At 43.8% G+C, this 13197-nt stretch overlaps 1 long non-coding RNA gene across 1 annotated transcript; it reads left to right on the forward strand.

The window, feature by feature from the left end:
- Positions 1 to 4187: 4187 nt before the first annotated feature.
- On the forward strand, positions 4188 to 6075 carry LOC140190828 (uncharacterized). The gene is made up of 3 exons (XR_011883693.1): positions 4188 to 4762; positions 5122 to 5284; positions 5381 to 6075. It is a non-coding gene; the product is annotated as an uncharacterized lncRNA (long non-coding RNA).
- The last annotated feature ends 7122 nt before the right edge of the window (positions 6076 to 13197 follow it).

Raw genomic sequence — 13197 nt, forward strand, 5'->3', positions numbered from 1 at the left:
AAAAAATGTCTGCTATGATTCAATGGCAGAATGAACCTGATGGGCCAATAGGCCTAATTCTGCTCCTACATTTTATAAACTTAGAATATTATGACCAAATCTTTAGCTGGTGATTGGTGTTTTCATGAGTTTTACAAAGAGAAGCTTTATTAAAGCTCAGACCTGACAAATAATTAATAATAATAACATCAGCAGAAGTCATGATATTGACAGTTGCTGGGCATGTTCTAGGCCCAGAGCCTCTCACTGCAGCGGTGCTTGGATCCTACTGCAAGGTCCCTGTTTGGACAATTTAAATGATATACTAGAAAGACAGGGCAGTGCTATTGGAGCCGAGAGCCGATTTCACTCGCTCTCCCGCAATGTTCTGTCTCCTCTCTCTGTGGGGCTGAGGCTCTGAAAACTGCCCCCAACTGATGTGCTCCCTGCTCACTAACATGATACTGAACTGATACCGAGGCTTGGGCCTACTCGGGGTCTGGATCTAAGGACTTCTTTTGGTTCAACATGTTGTTGCTTGCTTTTATTATTTGCACGATGAGTGTGTTTTTTCCCCTTTCCCTGTGCATCGGGTTTTGGCCTTTACTTTATTTAAATTGGGTTCTCTCAGGTTTCTTGCTTTGTGGCTACCTGTAAGCAAACAAATCTCAAGGTTGTATAACTTATACATTCTTTGATAATCAATGTACCTTAAAATCTTTGAAATTTTGAAAGCATTGTGTTCTTACACTGCATGGTTATATACAGAGTGAATCAAGTTTGAATTCTACTCTGTTTTGAAACTGTATTGTAAAATACCCATATCACAGTTACACAAAATCTCACCTCTGTGACTGTGAGCTTTCTAACCAGCATATTGTCTGTGTGCATGTACTGCAAAACTGGCCCAGAGTGATATCAAAGCCTACCTTTGATGTGTGTTTCCTGGGCAACCAGAGTGCCAGTGTAGTCATGTGGCTTCACTGCATTGTCAACGCTCTGGGGCACCTGCACAGCTGGATCTGAAGGTCTTAAATCGGCAGCAATGTAAACAGTTCTGAGACCTTGGAGAGAGTAGCTCTGGACATTACAGGAAGGCAGCTAACAGGAAATGAAACTATATTAGGGATTCAAGAGCTTCTTTTAGTTTCACAGAAACAAATGTTTTCTATTACATGTTTTCAAATGACATCCTGAAATAGGCATGCCGTTAAACAGCCCCAGCACAGGACGACAATCTGCAGCTATTTGACATGTGGATATAGTTACAATGCCATCTGAGAAAAATCAGGTCCTGGGTTTAACAGGGTGCTGAAATTACTTTGCCATCCTGGTAAAATGATGATGAATTGCTTTTCTCACTAATATTTGCAGTTGCAAATGTTCCTGCCTCCCACACACCCCGAGCAAAACCCCATCCACCTCTGACCCTCCCTCCACCCCCAACTTCGTTCATGCACAATCAAACGGCAGGCTTTGACACCAAAACTGACCGACCTTCTCCCAGGAAACGGGGCTTATTTCCACACCCAGTACCTTCCAGCTAAAGGTTCACTTGAGAACCGTTTGAATGTGTTGATCAGTAGTGGCCATCTTTAATAGTTCACTTGATAACCGCACAATTTTTCTCCACATACCTGTCAAGAGACCACAGAGACAAATGCTGGAATATCATAGTAATTTGTATTATCAGAGTCACCTCATACAACTCGGAGATACTTTTTTTACTGCAGATATACTCAGCAAATCTATAGAATAGTAACTGTAAACAGGATCAATGAAGGTGCAAGAGCATATAAGACAACAGACCAAGCAAATGCAAACATAAGTAAATAGCAATAAATGACACGAGCATGAAATAACAAGATAAAGAATACTTTATCCTTATATTGGTTGTGGGAACATCACAATAGGTGAATGTAGTTATCCCCTTTGGTTCAAGAGCCTGACGGCTGAGGGGTAGCAACTGTTCTTGAACCTGGTGGTGTGAGTCCTGAGGCATCTGTACCTTCTACCTGATGGCAGCAGCGAGAAAAGAGCACGTCCTGGGTGGTGAGGATCTTTGATGATGGATGTTGCTTTCCTACCACAAATGAGAGAAAATCTGCAGATGCTGGAAATCCAAGTCCTGCAAAAGGGTCTCAGCCCGAAACATTGACTGTACTCTTTTCATATGTGCTCTCTGGCCTGCTGAGTTCCTCCAGCATTTTGTGTGTGTTGGTGCTTTGCTACGACAGTTTTTCATGTAGATGTGCTTCAATGGTTTTACCCGCGATGTACTGGGCCAAATCCACTACCTTTTGTAGGATTTTCAGAATATGGGAATATGGAGCAGCATACAACCTGCTGGATGTTCTCAGAGGGGAAAGAAGTTTTTTTTCCTAAAAAGATAAATCTTATTCATAATTTAAAACATATTTACTAGCATAACCTGTGCAACACCTTTTCATTCTTGTTTCAGGTCAAGGCACTGCATCAGGACTGAGAGTGAAGAGGGGAAAGAGCCGGTATACTAGGGAGAGGGGATGTAGTGAGAAAGGAGTCAGAGGTGTTTGGTGAACAGGGGTAACGTTAAAGGATAATAGGCAGATTGAGTCAGGCAGGAGAGGGGTAGGGGCGAAGTTGGGAGACGGAAGTGGGTCAATGAAAGACAGAGGCAGAAAGTGAAAAGAGGCAGATACAGTAAGGTGGGGGGGGGGGCGAGTAAGTGAAGGCAGAGACAGTTGGGAGGGTGATAAACAGGAATACAAGGGCTACCAGGACTGGATCTGATAATGGGAACCATTAGGGAAGAAGAAAAAGACAGACTGAAACAGACCAGATACAGGTGAGCCTGACATCAGTACCGGGTAAATTATTGGAAAGTATTCCAAGGGAACTGAATATATAACTATTTGGATAGACAGGGACTGAATAGGAAATAGTCAACATGGCTTTGCGTGTGGTAGGTCATGTCTAACCAACCTTATAGAGCTTTTCAAGGATTTACCAGGAAGGTTGATGAAGGCAAGGCAGTGGATGTTGTCTACATGGACTTCAACAAAGCCTTTGACAAGGTCCTGCATGGGAAGTTGGTCAAGAAGGTTCAGGATAAGATAGTAAATTAGATAGATTAAACACTGGCCTTACGGGAGAAGCCGGAGAGTGGTAGTAGGTGGTTGCTTTTCTGACTAGAGGCCAGTTATTAGTGGTGTGCCACAGGGACCAATGCTGGGCCCATTGTTGTTTGTCAGCTGGTTAAACTGGATCAGCTAATTTGCAGATGGTGCCAAGAATGGGGGCATAGTGGACAGCGATGAAGGCTATCAAAGTTTGTAGCAGGATCTGAACCAGCTGGAAAAAATGGGCAGAAAAATGGCATAGTAGGACTTACACACAGAGCAGTAGGGCACTGGGGAGTACGGTAGAACATTGTGATCTGAGAATACAGATCTTGAAAGTGGTGCACAGGTAGATAGCGTCATAAAGAGAGCTTTTGGCACATTGGTGTTTTTCCATCTTGCTGGATGTGGTCTTTCATTCATTCTATCATGTTTCTTTATATTTACTGTGAATGCCCGCAAGAATATGACTCTTAGGGTTGTATATGGTGACGTATAGGTACTTTGATAACAAATTTACTTTGAGCCATTAATATCTACTTTGGTCACCATTGGTATCAGCCCCATCGACTGACCCCCAATGGATAAGACCCTTAAATCGGAAAAGGCTTATTATCCTACCATCGATTAAATCCCTTGATCCTCCACGACCTACGTCCCCTACACTCCAGGTACGACCTCTACAAATCACCCTCACAGATATTTACCGTGTTCCCCTCCCCATCTGGGGTATGTGCCTGTCCATCCACCTTCCCAGTCCAGAATGACCTTGCTTGCTTATGCGCAGTGCCTCGCCCCACCACCCCACTCCCAGCCCTCTACCACTTGCTAACATAACCGCAATGCCAAGATCAAGCACTCAGGCTCCCTTCTCTCTCCTATCAATCATCCCCAAACCCAGCTTTCATCCTACACAGCCCATTTTCTGTTCCAACAGCTAAAATGGCCTCTCAGTAACACCCAGGGCCTTAAAGATATCTCCATTGCAATCCTATGTGGTGGCCTTATGACAGCAGGGTCCTCTTTAAATATGCAGATGAGCTTTTGATTACATCATCAATGACATCATTGCAGTGCTATCGGAGCTGAACAGCAATGAGAGTTGGACAATTCTTCAGGGCCAGGAGAGTCCCCCCCACACAAGGTGAATTTTTAAAAATTACCTATAGATTGCCCTTCAGACCATCAAAAGAAAGAGTGCTGTGTTTAAGCCACATGAGGAGTATGTGAGCCCCTCTTACACCTCCTGAATTCTCCATAGGAAAACCATTTTCCCTTGTGGGCCCCACAGTCACTCCCTGCTGTCAAACATTAAAGGCCAGGCAGTCAAACCATGGTATGATAATTAGTATTAACTGACCCACCCTCAAAGACAGACACAGAGCTCCTTTTGCCTCAGGAACTGAACTCGAATCCTAAATGGCTTATTTCCATTTGATATGTGAGGGAAACCAAGGCAGGAGATAAGGTTAAATAAAAGAATTTCCTCGAGATCTACAGATCAGATTGAAGCTGCTCTGGCAAGGAAGTGAATGCCTGGCAGTTTTAGCAACCAAGCTTCCAAGAGAGAAAGGTAACCCTACTTACTGCCAATTCTGATAGCACAATGGCTCAATTGAACAAAGTCTTCAGCTTGCTTGGTAAAATCGCATCCAAATGTTCAAGCATTTCTTTACAAAATGGTAAGTGAGCCTTATTACACAAATGGAGTATGTCCTCAGGGACAGTTTTAATAAAAGCAAGAATTTAACACAACTGACATGTACCGAGTATCTGAAAATCCCACGGTTCCTTTCATAACTTCCCTGGAGCTTTTCCTTTTTCCAACTAAATTCGACATCATACTTTAATCCTCAAAATGAATGCTGAAAAATTAATGTGTTACTGCAAAAAAAAAGAGGAACCCCCCCCACCCCCCCATCCACTATAATTCTTGCCCTGATTCAGGTTTTCAGACACACGTGATCCACGCGGTCAAACGGTCGGACAAATCTCCAGCATCCCGACGGGAACGTTTATTTCTTTTTTTTCACTTCGACAGATGTTGCTTCAAATGACTTTGGATTGGTAACAGCTTCACGGCAATGTCAGCGAAAGTAAAACACTTACTGCCAGCAGCTGCCCGGATTCTGCTCGAGAGCTAAAACGATCCGGCGGGGAAATTCCTTCAGCCAGCCTAAAGCAGAAATGTTACTCCCTCTCAGGTGCGTATCAGGTGACAAATAGTCTACAATTTTTTGTTTTGGAGGTGTCCGGGTCATTTGGGTAGGTATACAATAATTTTATTTGTTACCACTCAGGTATTTGAGAATCTAATCAGGCAATGTGAGAAGAGCCTCGCAAAGCAGCACATCTGGGGTACACGTTTTCCCTAACTTTCAATGGCTTTATGAGCTCACTACAAAATGAGCAAACTTTAAAGTCTTGAAAGTAACAGCAAGAACACAAATCAGAGAACTCCAAAAAGAAAAGAATGACAGGCCTGTGGAGCAAAGAAAAAGTTTCACCAAAGACCAAAGAGTTTTTCTCCTCAGGAGGGCTTGCCTTTCACTCACCCCACCCACTGAGGCCAAAACTTTGAAATGCAGAGCCAAAGGAACAACACGGATTCAGGCCTTGGGCCATTATTTATTATTTATTTTGATGGTGTATTACATTAATTAATCTGAACAGATCGTGAAAAGTGAAATTCTTCAACATAACTGCTCTTTTAAAGCTATGCAAATCAAACTTCTAATCTAAAAAGACTCCACATGATGCTTTCCCTGGATTGAAGAAGAAGAGAGTCAGAAATACGTGGAATGTTTATATAAATGACAGTAAGTAGAACATGTATGATCCCTACCTTTATGACAGATTTAAGAATCATCAGCCTTTCAAACACCTTTGAAGACACATAGAACCATAGGATACCTTCCTGGTGACCCTCGCAGCACAAATTACTAAAAGTCTTCACAAAATAAGTTTTGCTAGTCTTAACACATCAAAGCCATTGCTAGGGTAAATGGATTTGAAAAATAAAATATTTGCATTGATCATGGAGGGTCGTAGAAAATCAATGGAAAATTGCTCTGCGATATGCTAATGGTACATCCAATTGTGTGGACACTGATTTTTTTTGTAATTTATTTTTTAACTGGTTCATCTTCTGTGGTCACAGTCACCCGGCACTAATCTCATACCACTCACTTGGTGATAAAATATTGCTGGGAGTCTCTATAATGCTGCTTATGAATGCAACAAATGAAGCAAGAGCTTTAGCTGCAAGGTTCAAAGAACAATGTCGTTGGCGTTCTTTGTCTAATGCAGCATTTAAATGACGTTTCTGGTTTTGGTACGCAGTCCTCCGTTGATGTGCTGCAAGTTCTTGCATTTGTCAGCGTGAAGCCCAGCGGAAGTGATCTTCGCCGCCCGCTCTTAAAGGGGACTAGCGACAATCTTTCATCTGCATGCAAGTGCTGCTGTTGAGTGATCAGAGGGCACAAGGACGGGGTTGGGGAGTTGGAGGGCGGGGTCAAAAATGCTAGAGGAACTCAGACGAGCCAGCAAAGGAGACCAAGAGGTAAAGGGGACCCTGCAGGGCTCCAGCTAGGAGCTCTCAGCAGGAGATTGACAAGAAAATATTGAAGGTTAAATTCAGCCTGTCGATGGTGTATTTTGGGGGAACTGCAATACAACCAGATGCCCATGGCTCCTCTGCATGTTCCACAGGATGAAGGAAAGCCACATGGTCTCTCTCCTCCTGAACCATGCATCAATGAACCAGCAGACTGTGAGAGGGGGCAGAGATCGTCAGCGGCAGACTGAAAGGGTCCTGGGGCTCGAAACCTGAGACTGACCATGACCCTGACTCCCAGGGCAAGCACACAGATGCGACTGAGTTTAATAGCTGGGGAAACCAGGGATCTCAGCGAGGATAAGGAGCGCAGTTTGGGTGCTGGCCCTTCAGATAGAACGACGTCAGGTTAGCAAAACATGGTTGTTCTGTGCGAAAGGAAGGACTGTCACTGGTAGGCCAGTGAGGTTAGAAACTTCTTCATTCTTCTTTCTGTCTTAAGTCTCCTTTTGCTTCGTTCTCTTTGCGTTTGGGTAGGAGGTGCTGGGGTAATTAGCAGAGGGGGAACCTGCATGGAGCTGCCTGCTTCATTTGAGCCAGCACTACCATCACCACCACCCCACCACCTTAAACATGTTAAGCGATGCATATATGCATGTAGATGTATGGCCTAGATACTTGTTTCTGCCGGAGAGGAAAAAAAGGCTGTTGAAGCATCAGAGTATGTTTTCTGTGTAACAGTGATGCAGGCCCTACTTTCATCATTGCATTGCAATGAGATCATCTTTAAATTGTTGTGTTTGAAACGGCAAGCGCAGTATATTATGCTAATGAATGAAACCGTGAGTGAACCGGGATCAAACACATGTCCACTGAGCCTCAAACAATGCTGGTAGTGCAAAAGCACAGAGAGGACGCTGAGGGCCAGACTATTTGAGGTTCTGAGATGGAGAGGTGGAAGTTTTTGACAGAAGAATTTGAGGACAGGAGTAAGGTTTGTGTGGAGAAGACAGGGCACCTGTCAGGACTATCTCCAGACAGACCTGAGATGAAGCACTTCCTATAGTGGGGGAGTCCAGGACCAGAGGGCACAGCCTCAGAATACAAGGACATCCCTTTAGAATAGAGACGAGGAGGAATTACTTCAGCCAGGAGGTGATGAATCTGTGGAATTCATTGCCACAGGCGGCTGTAGAGGCCAAGTCATTGGGTATATTTAAAGCAGAGGCTGATAGGTTCTTGATTAGTAAAGGCACCAAAGGTTACAGGGAATGGAGAATGGGGATGAGAGGGATAATAAGGTAGCTGTGATGAAATGGCAGAGCGGACTCAATGGCCTGATTCTGCTCCTATGTCTTATGGTCTTCCCAGTTGTGAGGATCTGGAATCAATGCCTGTGGCAGTATCACGTCCCCTAGCTAAGTCCAGGCAAGATCACTTGTTCATGCAAGTCAGCTCCTCATATAATAGTTCTTACCTTCCTCATCCAACCTTCACATACATAATTACAAATGTACAGTGCAATGTATTCTATGTATGCTTCAATCAGATAAACTAAAATTGCCAAAAATACATAAACTATATGAACATATGCGCAGTGCAACTCACTTATGCAAACTAGTACTGTAATAATAAGCAGAAACACATTAATTTTACTCTTGCTGTATTAATTTGCCAGGAACACTGACTGGCACACCTAATGACGACAGGCTACTTCCCTTGGGAAAACTGTGGGATGGTTTGCAGGGCGGCCACAAGCTTTTGGATCGCTGGGCTCACCTCCTGTCTCTCACAATCCTGCACAAGTGCCAATGTGATTATTCTGCTCTTTGCTTTTGTGCACGTGCAAGTCCAGAATCAGAATCTCATTTGGTATCAGTGATTTTTATAATGAATAAGTTAGTTGTTCTGCAGCAGCAGTACCTTGCAAGGAGGTAAGATAACTCTAAATTACAAACATATATAAACAATGCAAACCACAAGTTACAACAGGGTAGTGTTTTTGGGATCATGGGCTGGTCAGAACTCTGATAGCGGAGGACCCCCATCACCCATGCCCTCTCCTCATTGCTACCATCAAGGAGGTACAGAAACCTGAAGGGGCACACTCAGCATTTTAGGAACAGCTTCTTCCCCTCCGCCAGCAGGTTTCTAAATGGACAGTGAACTCATGTACACAATGTCATTTTGTTGTTTTGCTCTCTTTTTGCATGATTTATTTAGTTTATTTTTATATATTTATCCTTATTATAATTTATAGTTTTTAATTATTACGTATCGCATTGCACTGTTGCCACAAAACCACAAATCTCGTGACATGTGCTGGTGATATTAAACCTGATTCAGGAAGGAGCTGTTGCTGAATTGACGGGTATGGGTCTTCAAGCCCTGCATCTACTCCACAGTGGTACTAGCAAGAAACAGGCAAGTGCCTAATGGTGAGAGTCCTTGGTGAAGATATCTTTGAAGGTGGGGAGTGTTGTGCCTATGACGTTGCAGGCCAAGTCTACAATTTCTGATCTTGTGCACTGTACCGCAGAAGGCAGTCATGCAACCAGTCGGACTGCTCTCCACTGTACATCTATTGAAATGTGGTAGATCCTTTAGCGACATACTGAATCTCCTTGATCTCCTATGGAAGTGGAGCCATTGGCATGTCTTTTTGCTGATTGCATCAATGTGTTGGGCCCAGGATAGAACCTCTTAGATATTGTCACCCAGGAGCTCGAAGCTGCTAACTCTTCCCACCATTGATCCCTCAATGAAGACTGGTCCCCTTCCTGAAGTCCACAATCAGTTCTTTGATCTTGTTGATGTTGAGTACAAAGTTGTCACAACACTAGTCAACCAGCCAGTCTATCTCATTCGTGTAGAGTACCTCATCGACGTCTGAGATTTTTGCCAACAACTGCATCAGCACAGGTGCACCACGAGACTGTGTGCTTAGCCCCCTGCTCTACTCGCTTTATACTTGTGACTGTGAGGCTAAGAGCAGCTCCAAAGCCATATTTAACTTTGCTGACGACACCACTGTCGTGGGCTGAATCTGTCATCTCCACCTTGATGACAATCAACACTGGCGCACCTCCGGGATGTGTGCTTAGCCCACCGCTCTACTCTCTATACACCCATGACAGTGTGGCGAGGCACAGCTCAAATGCCGTCTATAAATTTGCTGATGACACAATTATTGTTGGCGGAATTTCAGATGGTGACGAGAAGGCGTACAGGAGCAAGGTACATCAGCTGATTGAGCAGTGTCGCAGCAAGAAACTTGCACTCACATCAGTAAGAATTGATTCTAGACTTCAGTAAGGGTAAGGTGAGAGACCACACACCAGTCCTCGTCGAAGAATCATTAGTGGAAAGAATGGAAATTTCAAATTCCGGGGTGTCAACATCTCCGAGGATCTATCCTGGGCCCAACATATCGAAGCAGTTACAAAGGCACAGCAGTGGCTCTATTTCACTTGGAATTTGAGCAAATTTAGTATGTCACCAAAGACACGCGAAAATATGTACAGATGGACCGTGGAAAGCATTCTAACTGTCTGCATCACCATCTGGTAATGGGGAGGGGGAGGCACCGCGCAGGATCGAAACAAGCTGCAGGGAGTTGTAAACTCAGCCAGCTCCATCATGGGCACCAGCCGCCCCAGCATCCAGGACCTGCTTAAGGAGTGAAAGCCTCAAAAGGACCCCCACCAGCCAGGACATGCCCTCATCTCCTTGCTACCATCAGGAAGGAGGTACAGGAGCCTGAAGGCACACACACGGTGATTCAGGAAGACCTTCTTCCCCCAGATTCCTGAATGAACATTGAATCCATGAACACTACCTCACTGCTGTTTTGTACTACTTATTTAATTTAACTTTCTATATATATTTACAGAAATTCATAATTTTTATCATTATGTACGGCCCCATAACAACAAATTGCACAACATATGTCAGCGGTATTAAATCTGATTCTGGTTCAAAGATGGCGGATGTATCCGTGATCAGTTCTACATGTATGGGAGTTTTGGTAATTTCCACTATTTGGTTTTGCAATTACTCTTTTTTTAAATGTAACAATACATCTCATATTATCTGTATTATTGCTATGTTTTGTTTCTATATTTTGAAATTAATAAAAAAGATTGAAAAAGAAAGAAAGATGGTGGATGGGGACAGATCAGCCTATAGGAAGGAGATTGAACATATGGCTGAGTGATGCCCCAACAACAACCTCTTACTCAACGTCGAAAAGACCGAGGAGCTGATTATTGACTTCGGGAGGAGGAAATCGGAGGTCCATGAGCTAATCCTTGTAGAAACATAGAAACATAGAAAATAGGTGCAGGAGTAGGCCATTCAGCCCTTCGAGCCTGCACCGCCATTCAGTATGATCATGGCTGATCATCCAACTCGGAACCTTGTACCTGCTTTCTCTCCATACCCCCGATCCCTTTAGCCACAAGGGCCATATCTAACTCCCTCTTAAATATAGCCAATGAACTGGCCTCAACTGTTTCCTGTGGCAGAGAATTCCACAGATTCACCACTCTCTGTGTGAAGAAGTTTTTCCTAATCTCAGTCCTAAAAGGCTTCCCCTTTATCCTTAAACTGTGACCCCTCGTTCTGAACTTCCCCAACATCAGGAACAATCTTCCTGCATCTAGCCTGTCCAATCCCTTTAGAATTTTATACGTTTCAATAAGATCCCCCCTCAATCTTCTAAATTCCAGCGAGTATAAGCCTAGTCGATCCAGTCTTTCTTCATATGAAAGTCCTGCCATCCCAGGAATCAACCTGGTGAACCTTCTTTGTACTCCCACTATGGCAAGAATGTCTTTCCTCAGATTAGGGGACCAAAACTGCACACAGTACTCCAGGTGTGGTCTCACCAAGGCCTTCTACAACTGCAGTAGAACCTCCCTGCTCCTGTACTCGAATCCTCTTGCTATGAATGCCAGCATACCATTCGCCTTTTTCACCGCCTGCTGTACCTGCATGTCCACTTTCAATGACGGGTGTACAATGACACCCAGGTCTCGTTGCACCTCCCCAGGAGATCAGAGGTGGAGAAAGTCAGAAACTTTAAATTCATCGGTGTTATCATTTCAGAGGATCTGCCCTGGATTCCGCACATAAGGACCTTTACAAAGAAGGCTCAGCAGTGCTTCTACTTCTTTAGAAGTTAGATTCCACATATCACCTGAAACTCTGACAAATTTCTACAAATGTGTGGTGGAGGGTGTATTGACTGGATGCATCACTGTCTGGTATGGAAATACCAATGCTCTTGAATGGAAAAGCCAACAAAAAGTAGTGGATATGGCCCTGTCCATCACGGGGAGAGTCCTCCCCACCATTGATCACATCTACATGGAGTGCTGTTGTAGGAAAGCAGTATCTATCATCAAGGACCTCATCAGCCAGGCCATCCTCTCTTCTCTCTGCTGTACAGGAGCCTTAGGATTCATATCACCAGGTTCAGGGGTAGTTAATACCCCTCAACCATCAGGCTTTTGAACCAGACGGGACAACTTCACTCAACTATCACATCACTTAATTCCATTTCCATCCACTCCAAGGAGCAGGAGGCCAGGGTCTCTTAACTTCAACCTGTTACTATTCCGCAACATTCTTAATTTCCATGGGAATTTGAGAATTTTCAAAATTCAACTTGGTTTCCTTACATAAAGTAAACGGAAAACGAAAGGGGAATGGATCTGGAATCGTTCGGGAGGACTGGAAAATTACAAATGTTGCTCCACTCTTTAAGAAGGGAGGGAGGTAGGCAGAAGAAAAGGGATATTATGGTCCAGTCAGTCTGACTTCAGTGGTTGGGAAAATGTTGCAGTCCATTTTAAGGATGAAATTTCAGGATATATGGAAGCACATGATAATAATGGCAAAGTCAGCATGCTTTCTTAAAGGGAAATCTTGTCTGACAAATCTGTTGGAATTCTTTGAAGAAATAACAGGCCGGATAGACAAAGGAGAATCAGTGGTTGTTGTTTATTTTGGATTTGCAGAAGGCCTTTGACAAGGTGCCACACATGAGACTGCTTAACAAGATAAGAGCCCATGGTATTACAGGAAAGATACTAGCATAGATAGAGCATTGGCAGATTGGTAGGAGGCAAAGAGTGTGAATAAAGGGAGGCTTTTCTGGTTGTCTGCTGGTAACTAGGTGTCGGCACTAGGACAACTTCTTTTCACTTACATGTTAATAATTTTGGTGATGGAATTGATGGCTTTGCAGCCAAGTTTGCAAACAATACAAAGACAGGTGGAGGAGCAGGTAGTTTTGATGAAGCAGGGAGTCTGCAGAAGGAGTTAGTCAGATTAGGAGAACTGGCAAAGGAGTGGCAGATGGAATACGGTGTTGGGAACTGTATGGTCATGCACTTTGGTAGAAGGAATAAGGGCATAGACTGTTTTCTAAATGGGGAGAAAATTCAAAAACCTGAGGTGCTAAGGGACCTGAGAGACCTCATGCAGGATTCCCTAAAAGTTACCTTGCAGGTTGAGTCAGTGGTGAGGAATGCAAGTGTAATGTTAACATTCATT

The sequence above is a fragment of the Mobula birostris genome, chromosome 31, assembly GCF_030028105.1.
Source record: "Mobula birostris isolate sMobBir1 chromosome 31, sMobBir1.hap1, whole genome shotgun sequence".
NCBI classification, from domain to species: Eukaryota; Metazoa; Chordata; class Chondrichthyes; order Myliobatiformes; family Myliobatidae; genus Mobula; species Mobula birostris.